The sequence below is a fragment of the Mus musculus genome, chromosome 17 (assembly GCF_000001635.26).
Source record: "Mus musculus strain C57BL/6J chromosome 17, GRCm38.p6 C57BL/6J".
Lineage (NCBI taxonomy): Eukaryota > Metazoa > Chordata > Mammalia > Rodentia > Muridae > Mus > Mus musculus.
Window position 1 is genome coordinate 68,791,619 of NC_000083.6, and position 12,218 is coordinate 68,803,836.

Consider the following 12,218-nt stretch of genomic DNA (forward strand, 5'->3'; position numbering starts at 1 on the left):
GGTGACAGTCTCCTAGGCTCGGTCCTGAGGAATTAAGCAGAAATAGTACGCGAGATTTTCTTCTCAAATATTTTTAAAAGGTGGAGCACCAGTCCCAGGCTGTATAAGAAAGCTATCTAGCACGAGCCTAAGAGTCAGCAGACAGCAGCGATCCTCCACAGTTCCCCCTTCTGGTTCCTGCCTGACTTCCTGTTCTCACCTCCCTCAGTGATGGGCTCTCTGCCTTAGATTTCCAGAGTATAAACCAAATGAACCCTTCCTTGGGTTACTTTTGGCTATAGTGTTTGGTTACAGTCACAGGAATGAAGATAGAATATAACCTATCCACATATACATGTAAATATGTAAAAATTAAAAAGTGGGGTATACACACACACACACACACACACACACACACACATACACATACACATACATATACATATACGAGAGAAAAGAGGATGCATTTGTCTCCCTGAGTCTCTGATATTTTCTATGGCAGAGTAGTTTCTCTTTCTACTTACTGTCCTGCAAATGTCCTAAATATTTTTCTTTATATTTGAGTATTTTTCCATGGTGTATATGTACCACATTATCATTATCCATTCATCTGTTGATGGGCATCAAGGTCGGCTTTAGATGTTTTGGATGCTGTGATTAATGCAGTAATAAATATGGCAGTATAATAACTGGTCACATGGGGCCTCAATTTGTAGCAAATTGTAGAGAAACCTCTTCACTGATTTCCATGGGAGCCATATTGTTTTCCACTCCTCCCAGTGATTTAAGGTACACAAACTTGCCAGCATATGTTATTCTTTGCTTCCTTGATGTTAATCATTCTGACTAAGTAAAAGTCCCCAAGCGAATTGGTAAAGCCTTAAATCTATGCAGAAAATGATAAGGAAAGAATTATAGTAATGGAATAGTGATCACTTCCATTTCTCCCTTGTATTTTATAAATGCTTTCAGTTAACACTTTGTAAATCAGAAATGTACATATGTATATGTTCTTGAGCATTCAGAAATATGCACCTTTGGGCTCTATCAGGATCCAGAGAGCTACAGCCAGGTGCAGTGATTACTGGACATGCTTCAGTGGGATGTGCCCACGAATTCAAGTTCTGCCTAGCCTTTCTTCTGGACTCCTTATTTCCTACCCTCAAGACTATCCCAGTCCTCCTCTGTGCATAAATACTTAAGTGCCTCTGCCCTTTATCACAGACTCAGCCTGAACTGTAAGGCAAGGCAGTGTTCCCCAGGTTCTTAGATTGCTCCTCCAAGACACATGTCTCCTCATCTGACAGCGCTGTGTTTTGAGACAATTTGTCACCACAGGTTGGAAGTTGCTGAAGGTTAGCCACCCTACCTGAGGACCTTTATGAGGTGAGAGGTATTTTGGCCATGACTGAGGGATGACTTGTGATTGGATTGATGCTGGTCCCTGGTGTATCCTGAGCCTCAAAGACATGAACCCATCTAAGAGTGGATTATTATAAAGTGAAGCCACCCATGCTCCCAGTCTGTATGTATGATACAGACCCATCTCTGCTTCTTCATGACACTGTGACCTAAGTAGGGAGCCCTTACCAGGACAACATTGCCTACATCCCTCAGCCACCAGAATCATGAGCTAAGTAAATCCTGGATATGTTGTAGCCTCAGTAAATAAACTAAAACAGAGATAGACATCGTGATCAACGGATAGACAACCATGTGCCCTGAACCTAGGAAAAGCACTTAGCTATGCTCTGAGCTTAAGCAAGGTAGACTACTGGAGCTGAGCCACTCATTCTCAGTTACCCATGCAGATACCTTTTTTGCAAATGAGAAAACATTTCACTGAGCAAGTGACAGTTAAAGCTTGAACTAGAATGCTTGCGGGAAGTGGGGAGTTAAAACTAAATAAATAAATTGTAGTACTTTAGCATAGTCTATGCCCTGTGTTTTCTTTGAGAAATGATCACCTTTGCTTAATAACTGAAACTTTGCCATGCTGGTTTTCTGTATTGCCAGGGAACGCTTGTGAGAAAAATAGTGTTTGAGGTGCATACACTGATGTTATAAAGATTAATGCCTAGAAGGCTGAACCCCGAGTACACATCACCTGATGTCTCAAGCTTTCACCCAGCACCACCCTTCATGCCCCTACTGAATTCTGTTGGCTACTCTGTGGCATTGGCCATTTGCTTTCTCTATGTCCCAGCCCATCATTGACCCTAAAAGCCTCAGCTATGCTCCCAAGTGTCTGTAGCCCCAAGTTGTATCCCATGGATGCTGATCTCTTTCTCCTCTTGAAGAATCTGCAGTTCCAGTCACAGCAGGAGCTGCTGGCACCAGCCCTGGTCATTCCTTTCCGGTCCAACAGCTCAGCAGTTTCCCTTCCATGAATTCTTTTATATTAGCCTGACCTTCCCAGACTTCTGCTATGAGTCTTTAGGAGCCAGATCATACAGACATTGCCAAAGGATAGCCTGCCCCGTGCAAAATCACTCACCGCCTCCAACTCCTGTGTCGGAGCATCAGCCAGAAGTACTCTGCTCAATGTCCTTGTCTTCATGTCCTCTCTTACAGGGATCTCTTTTGTTCCTCCTATAAATAAATAGAATTTTTGTTCCATCACACTCTGATCCGCATGCCCAGAGGAGTCAATTCTAAGGGTGTGAGTGTTCCTAGCATCTCTCCCACCTTAGGTGAGAGGACTGCCTTTCTCCAGCCAGGGTCTGCCTCTTAGTCTGCTCTGAAAAGAGAGTACTGCTCTGCTGGGTTTGGTTCTTAAATTCATGTTATGCTAGATTAGAAGAACAGGGTGTACAGAAAAGAGGTAACCAGGTTAGAATGGGGAAGACTTAAGGCTGCATGACTGAGGGAAAAGCAAGATGAAGAGGCAAGAGAAAGAGGAAATAACTCAGGTGTCTCAAGTCATTTTTTGTATGCTCCTTTTCATGATATGTTACTATTTCTTGGATAGTCTCTGTGCACGGATCACACATGGACCCTGTTTGTCATGGCTTCCCTACGCCTACATAATTTTTGTCAGTGACTATATGAACAGATTTATCTTTCATTTGGGAATTTTTTTTCTGAAAATATTTTAAAATGTTTAAAATTTTTAATGCTGTGAATTCTCAGGTCTACAAGATTAAGTTCCGGGAAACTCTATCAGAAAGTAGGATGTAGGGCTGGAGAGATGGCTCAGTAGTTAAGAGCACTAACTGCTCTTCCAGAGGTCCTGAGTTCAATTCCCAGCAACTACATGATGGCTTACAACCACAGCAATGGGATCTGATGCCCTCTTGTGGTGTGTCTGAGGACAGTGATGGTGTACTCACATATGTAAAATAAATTTAAAAAAACTTAAAAAAAAAAGAAAGAAAGTAGGATGTAATAAGCAATCTCAAAACAAACAAAAACCCAGCACTCTTGTGTGCTAAACATCCTAGAAATAAAGCTAGAAGAGGTATTGCGGGATCCTCCGGTAGTATGGGCATATATCCAGAAAATGTCCCAACTGGTAAGGAGGACACGTGCTCCACTATGTTCATAGCAGCCTTATTTATAATAGCCAGAGCTGGAAAGAACCCAGATGCCCCTCAACAGAGGAATGGATACATTTACACAATGGAGTACTACTCAGCTATTAAAAGGAATGAATTTATGAAATTCCTAGCCAAATGGTTGGACCTGGAGGGAATCATCCTGAGTGAGGTAACACAATCACAAAAGAACTCACATGATATGTACTCACTGATAAGTGGATATTAGCCCAGAAACTTGGTATACCCAAGATATAAGATACAATTTGCAAAACACATGAAACTGAAGAAGAACAAAGACCAAAGTGTGGACACTTTGCCCCTTCTTAGAAATGGAAACAATCACCCATGGAAGGAGTTACAGAGACAAAGTTTGGAGCTGAGACAAAAGGATGGACCATCTAGAGACTGCCATACACGGGGATCCATCCCATAATTAGCCTCCAAACGCTGACACCATTGCATACACTAGCAAGCGTTGGCTGAAAGGACCCTGATATAGCTGTCTCTTGTGAGACTAGGCCAGGGCCTAGCAAACACATAAGTGGATGCTCACAGTCAGCTATTGGATGGATCACAGGGCCCCCAATGGAGGAGCTAGAGAAAGTATCCAAGGAGCTAAAGAGATCTGCAACCCTGTAGGTGCAACAACATTATAAACTAACCAGTACTCCGGAGCTCTTGACTCTAGCTGCATATGTATCAAAAGATGGCCTAGTCGGCCATCACTGAAAAGAGAGGCCCATTGGACACACAAACTTTATATGCCCCAGTACAGGGGAACGCCAGGGCCAAAAAGTGGGAATGGGTGGGTAGGGGGTTGGGGGGTAGGGTATGGAGGACTTTTGGGATAGCATTGGAAATGTAATTGAGGAAAATACGTAATAAAAAATATTAAAAAAAAAAAAAAAGAAATAAAGCTAGATAGATCTAAGAACTGAATTGACTGCTGACTCGAGAGAGCAGTGTAGAAGATTCAGGATTCTTCTGTAATTCCATTCTCTTCATCAAAGAGTTTGTATCATAATCTTCTCATTAAGATACTATATGGCCACTTCTAGTTTGCAGCTGATTTCTTGAGTATTAGCTAAGCTGGGTGTTTAGTAGAGCCTGGAGGTGGGACATGTGATGTATCATTAGCTTAACGTAGAGATAAAAATACTGAGGTTCAAGAAGGTGCAAAATAACTTGCACAGTGTCATGTGGACAGAAGGAGCTGCTGCTAATGGAAAACAAAAAACAAAAGCTCAAATTCCAGGTGAGCAACCTATCATAAGCCCTGATGAGACACAGTTGAATGACTCAAGTGCCTTTGATTCTGCCAAAGAGTGGGAGTACTTGTTAGATGGTTGGGAAAGGAACTGCTGGGATTAATATCGACGTTTGGTTGTGTGCTTAAAGGAAATGAGGAAGTATCTGGTCTAAGGACCACATAAAATGAGTCGCTAATACTCAGAGCTCACCAGGTTCTGTGCTGACCGCTCCATCATCAATAGGGAAGCAGTTGTCCACATCCTTGAGCTAACTTTGGGTCTAGATAATGTTTCATAACAGCAAGAGATGTTTCTGAGCTTCTCAACTGGGCTGGAGGACAAAGTGTTCCCAATTTCACGAAGTTGATGACAGTAGACTTTACAGCTGAGCTGATGGTTGACACCAAAGTCATTTGAAGTCTGCCTTAAGAAGAAGACAATGCTTCTAAAATCTTCTCTAGGTGGTTGCTATAAAGATACCCAAAAAAAAAAATCACAGTGAGCATGGTGTCTGATGCCCCATGACTCACCATGGCAGATCCATTCTCCAGTGGGTGTTTGTGTTTTGTGTGCAGAGCTGTATGAACCTCATGGAACCCCTATTTCTCCCTTCTGCAAACTCCCATTTTCATTTTATTGTCCTATTGAGATTACTTGCAAAAGGTCTCCTCTCAAATACATTTGCAGCCAGAACTCTGGCTGAGACCTGGTGTCTGAGCATCACTGGCAACTATGTCAACACAGCATGACCTTGGAGAAGGTCTAGACACCCATGCTACACTTGCTCTGCCTGAGACTAATATCTCTTCCTCTATGAACACAGAAAGATATCAATGGACTAAGGGTCACTGTGATGATATTAAAAGACATGACTAGATGGAAAACCAGTGGTAACCATCAACATTCCTCATGAGGTGATCATGAGCTTACCAGTGACTTTCCAGGGAGCCATATAAATGAGTGAAACACTCATGTGGTTTGAACATAAAATGTACCCTTCCCAGAGTCCATGCTTTAGTGGATTGAACCCCATATGGTGGCAGTATTTTGAGTAATTCTGGAAACTTAAAGAAGAGGGACAATACAGGGCAGAGTAGGTCATTGGAGGTGGACCATTGGGAAGAGTCTGTTTTTCTCCTCTCTTTCTTTTTTCTCTCTTCTGTCCCTCTCCCCATGCTTTCTCTCCACTATGAGGTAAAATTCTTCTCTGCCACAAGCACTCCTCCTCTCATGATTTCTGACCAAGTGCAAAGTCATCATGAATGGAACCTCCAGAGATTGAATCAAAATAAAACTTTCCTCTTTTTAAGTTGTCTCTGTCAGGCGTTTTGTCACAGCAATAAGAAAAGTCGCTAAGACACGGAGTAATCCTCTACTCTGTTTCCTCCTACGTGTTTTGAGATACTCCACTTCCACAGCATACTTTCTTCCTTCAAGTATTCTGACCCCCAACATCCCTCTCTGAGTTGAAATCTCACAACTGGTTACCTCTAAATTACACATACTGGATTGTTTTGTATTTATGAATGAAGCCTGTAAAATGTAAATTTACCGATTTCTCCTTTGCCTTCAAATCACAGTGAGTCTTTCAAAATATCTCTATTTTGCCATCCAAGCTTTATTCAGTTCATGGTTTTGGAGGCTCAGAAGTCAAGAGCAGTGTGTGGACATCTGTATGACATCCAGTGAGGGTTCCTCCCCAGCATCTCCTCAAGGCCGAGGAGGATGACTTGGAAAGCCAGCTTGAACAAGCTATCCCAGCTCTCTCTCCATCTTCCCTGAAGCCAATGATGCTGTCATGGGGACTTAGTTTTAGAGCCTCGCCTAACCTTAATTTCCCTGCAAAGTTCCTCCTTCCTTGACATGAACTCAGAGATAATATTCAACATGACTTTCACTGAGAATAAACACTCAAGCAACAGCAATATTCCAAGTGGATTTTTAGAAAGGTTTACTGAAACTTAGCTTCTATCTTTATCTTCTGTTGTTTGTTCAACCTTAAGAACCAACTGGGTTCTTGGAATGTATGTAACGATTTGTTTGTACATATATGTGTGTGTGTATTTGATTATGAATTTTGATGCCAAAATATGGGAAGATTAACAGTAAAAAGAAAATAAGTTAATCCATATACATCTAGATTTGACTACTGTTATATAAGTTCCTTGGTCTAAGTTTTCAGACACATATGTCTTTTCTTTCAAATTATACACTTCTTAAAAACAATAATTTATACCATACAATCATAGTATGAGTTTAGTATATTACCTTACCACAATTCTTATATGTAATAAATACTCATTAAACTTAGTATTCCTTGGTTGACAAGAAAATCATATTTGGCAAGAGCAATTTTAAATTGCTCAGAAGAACTAATACTTTACAATGTAAGAGTCAAGGGCATTGGCAAAATGATACATATTCATTAGGATATTTTGAAAGTAGCAAAGCATAATGGTGTTTATTTTAATCCTAAAAAAAAAAAAGCCCATTGTTTAGTCTTGTACCAAGAAAATGGCATATGTCCTTAAATGCCTGTGTGATGAGTGTTACTGTTTTTCAATCAAACTATACAGAAATAAAGACATCACCGAGATGGCGCTGCCTCCAGCTAGAAAGCTATCTTCAAGAAAAGAAACAGTGCTCTAGGAGGATTCTGGGTAAAGGCAAGGTGGTAGCATCTTTAACAGCTGAGTCTTCAGGGAGAATAGAACAAACACCAAAACAAAAATTCTATTCTCTGCATCTGCCAGGTCTCATGGTGTAAATGCTCTGATTGAAGCTTACCTCATGCTACATAAGTAACCTTGAGTGTAGATCTGGGAAAAGGAGACCCAAAACAGCTCTGTTAAGCAGTCAGGGAGCCTTTGGTTTACACTGCTGGTTCTGATTGTGTCTTTCTGGACATCCAGAGAGGAGTCTGCAAACTGCAAAGGAAGATGTGAGCATGTGTGTGTATGTGTGTATATGTGTGTATGAGTGTGTGTGAGTGTGCATATGTGTATATATGAAAGAGAGAATATGTGGTGTGATGTGTGTATGTGAGTGTGTCTGAGTGTATGTGAGTGTATGTATAAGTGTGTGTTAGGTGTGTGTGTATATATGTATGAGTGTGTATGTAATACGTGATAGTGAGTGTGAGTATCTGTTTGTATGATAGTGTGTGCATGAATATGTGTGAGAGTGTGTATGTGTGTTGTTTTCAGAATCAAAGACTAGTTAATATGAAACACCAAGAATTATTTTTCAATGTGTTTAACAAAATCTGGAAAACAAATACAAACCCAGTCAAGTGCCTAATAAAATAAAATATAAATCTGTGTACAGTGTGATGTCTGCAAATTAGCTGACTTTTATAGTCTAGAAGGCTGGTCTGTCTATAAATTAGAAACATCAAAGTTATCTGTCATCCTGACCTTACAGATCATTCAACCAGCTCAGTACAAGGCAGGAGAATAGACACTGCCAGCTGAGTCACCTTCCAGTTTCTACTCCCAATGGTCTCTGATACACTGGCCCTAGAGTGCTATCTTGGACTCAAAGTTTGTTGAACGTCCAGGATTTAGGATGCTAAAAGAGAGGGCTCCCTCTCAGAATTCTGAATGAAGAATGAACTAGCATTAGCTACAATACCAAGGGATCTTAGGCTGTGTGGACTGGAACAAAGTACTTAATCAACAGGAGCAAAGTATCAAACCCTTGTTCTGTTCTGAAGGTTCCGAGGAAGTCCAAAGCCAAAGTGTTGATCAGTTTTCTATCTGGAAACAGTTCTTCCCAGACAGCAGTCTCTTTATTAAGTCTGCATTTACAAGACAATCTCACCCTCTGGGGCACCTTTTGGGGGGAAATGATCCCAATTACAGAACCCAATACCTTGGTGACCAGGCTACCATGGGAGTTTGAAGCACATCACCTGAGAAAGAGACACACTTTAGGCTATAGCAAGGTTGCATTACATAAAGACCTACAATTCTCAGGCATTGATTGGGATCCCACTAAATGGCATAGGAAACATCAATCATAAATTGTCAAAATAATCCAAAGCAACTAACTACTTGTGATGCATGGAGAAATGGATATTTTATAGAAGAATTTTGTTGACCTCCTTAATTCTAAGCACAAAGGGTTTAGATAGATAGATAGATAGATACATACATACATACATACATACATACATACATACATACATACAAAAATTCTTAAGAGCCAACTTACCTCTATGTTCTATTTGTCTAACTGAACCACTGGCTACTAATTTTGCTAGCATAGGTGGTCTGCAACCGTCTCATTCTACACTGAAACAAAATTGCCTTCTGTGTCTAATCTTTGCAACATCAAGGGAGTGCTTAGCTAAAATTCATTAAGTTTATTAGACTGAATAAAAATACAAGAATCATTTATAAATGCTAGGTATGCCCTGCCTTCCACTTTAATTTCTATAACAAAGCTCATGATCATTATAGCCTCTTACGATTATAGGTTTAGATATTTTATTCAATTAATGCTTTGACTTTTAATTTATTTCTCACACCATATTCATGTTACTGTACTAGCCACATTTTAAATTTTGGCTTGTAAATATTCATCTGGCATAAGTTTCTTCTTTTCTTTTTTACTACATCTACACAATTTAGTTTTATGTATCATTCTAAATATGGGAAAAAAGCCTTGTGTATATACAGAAGATAGGAAAATTCTCTACTACTGAACACATTGCCTTTAATTTTTATTCATTTCAATAACTTGTCAACAGCCAATATGTAGATGTATTCTACAATTATAACAGATTTTCTATTCACATTTGCATCAATATTTGCATTATATTTCCTAAATTCTACTTCTTTTAATTATTTAATTTTTCATACAATATAGCTTGATTTTTGTTTTCCTCCTTCCAACTCCAAAACAAAAAGAAACAAAAAGGCCCACAAACAAAGTAGAGCAAAACAAACAAGAATATGTGGCGTCCATTTGCTGCTTGCTAACTACTCCAAATGCTCTTGGACATAGGGCCAGCACTCCAGTGTGCTTCACTTATCCAGTGACACTTGATTGGAGACAAATGGTTATCCCTTCCCAAGCAGGTATCAGTTAGTTGCAAATCTTCTAGGTAAAGAGTGGGTGTTTGTGCTCACTTCCATTTGACAATGCTGGGATTCTATCTGGTTTGACTCTGTGTAGATGACATGCATGCTACGTCTCTGTGAGTTCACATGTGCATCAACCTGTTGTGTCTAGAGGATACTTCTACCCTAGAGTCATACACCAGCTCAGGCTTTTACAGCCTTCCTGCCTCCATTTCCACATAGCTCCCTGAGCATTGAGGGCTTTGATGAAGATACCTTGTTTAGGACCAAGTGCTCCAAAGTCTCAGACTGTCTGCACATTGTCTAATTGTGGGTCTCTGCATTGACTCAAGCCGCTGTAAAAATAAGCTTATCTGATGTGGGTTGAACATGCAACTGCTCTATAGGTACAGCAGAGCATCTTTAGGAATCATTTTTACTGCACTATTCATTTAGCATAACAAGAGTATTAGGTTTTCTCCTACAACCATGACCCAATCTTAGATCCTTGGCCACTTTAGTAATGTCGGGATGGGTTCTATCTCTTGGGGTGAGCTTTCAATCCAATCAGAAAGTGGTTGGTTACTTCTATAATCAGGTCACAATTGCAATAGTATGTCCTGCTGCTGTTGTAGGCCACAGGGTCAGTATTTGGCTCATACTGATGATGATGTTCAGTTCTCTATATTAAACATTCCCCTTTATTCTTAATGAAGTACATTTTAAATTTCTCATTATTATTATTGTTTTTGTTGTTGTTATCTGTGTGTTTGTTTTCAAGGAAGAGAGAGTAGGAGAATGAGACAGAGGGGGGAAGGATTGGAGGTGCTGAGTATGCACATGCCGCCACCACCACATGAGTGTGGAGGTCAGAGGAAAACCCTCAGAAGTTATTTTCTTCTTCTTCCACCATAGGTTGCAGGAATCACTCAGATTGGCATACATATTCAACAAGCACATTTATCACCAGAGCCATCCCTCCAAGTTCCTGATGAGATACAGCCTGCAACGATGACGATCTGTGGGTAACACTCTGCTATCAGTTCATTCTGAAAAGATGGTCATTTTCATCCAGTCTTGACATACAGTTTAGAGGGATATAAAACCCAAGGTTTTGAATTATTTCATTAGTATGTTGAAGTTTTATTATGTTTTCTGCCCTCTAGGACTGGTACAAAATATCTGACAACTATATCTTTGCCAGTTTTATTCCTGTTAGGTACCATGGTTTTCTTGTTATTTCTGACATTCTGCAATTTTACATTGATATCTCACATCACAGATTTAATCCCTACCTTCATTAGCAGTGGACAGGTGCTTTCATCCTGCGTCTGAAATTCTCTTTCACATTTTAATCTGACCTCTGCATGCTGCATTCTGAAATAACTTTTTAGCAACATTCTTTAACTCATTGGTATTTCTTATGTTCAACCTATGGTTTAACTTTTCCTCCTTTTAAATATTAGTGCCATTTTACTTTTCAAGGTCCATATTGACTTTTTTTTTTTGCCATGTCTACACATTTTTGTTGTATTTCGTTTGTTGTATTTTTGATTCAGGATTTCAATCTTTTGAATATTTTGTTAACTGTTATGTCTGCATATCCTACATATGCCTATGGTGATGCATTTTTAAGACTAGTGGAACAATTTGTACTCTAGGATTGGCTCATCTGTCCTGCTTAGTTCTCAGCATCAGGTGTCAAGCGATTGTTTGGGTTGGCTTTTTTCCCTTCCCAGGAGCTCTAATCTCCCCATGTAGACACTTGGTTAAGAAACCCTCTCTTCTACTGGCCTGACCTACACAGCAAGCTATGATGTTATCTACAGCTCTGTCCAGTAATCATGTGAGTGTTACTTTCTTTGTCAATGGGAGATTCATGTCTTGTGTGCCTCCACCGCATACATATCTTCCACGATCTATGCATTTCTGTCAAATGCAACTTGCCAGTTGAAATTTTTCACAGCCTTGTCTCCTCAAAAATGAGTTAGTACTCCCCAGCCCCAGGCTTTGATCACTGAACTTGGCTCAAACCCCCATCTCTAGTAGAAAGCTCTGGTCTCTATTATTCTGATGACCCCAGGCTATACTGCCCCACCACCTTTGTCCTGTCTGATATCAATTCCATCTCTGGCCTCAAAGATATTTTGCATTGCTGCTCCATGTCTGGTCTAGAAAAATGTTTATATTACACTTTAGGATAATTATGATTCTTTCATTATTCTGCCTGTGACGCATGGCGTTACAGTTTCTATTGCTGTGAAGAGACACCATGACAATGGTGACTGTTAGAAAGGAAAACATCTCATTGGAGCTGGCACACAGTTCAGAGGCTTTGTCCGTTTATCAACATGGAGGGAAGCATGGTGGTATACAGGCAGACA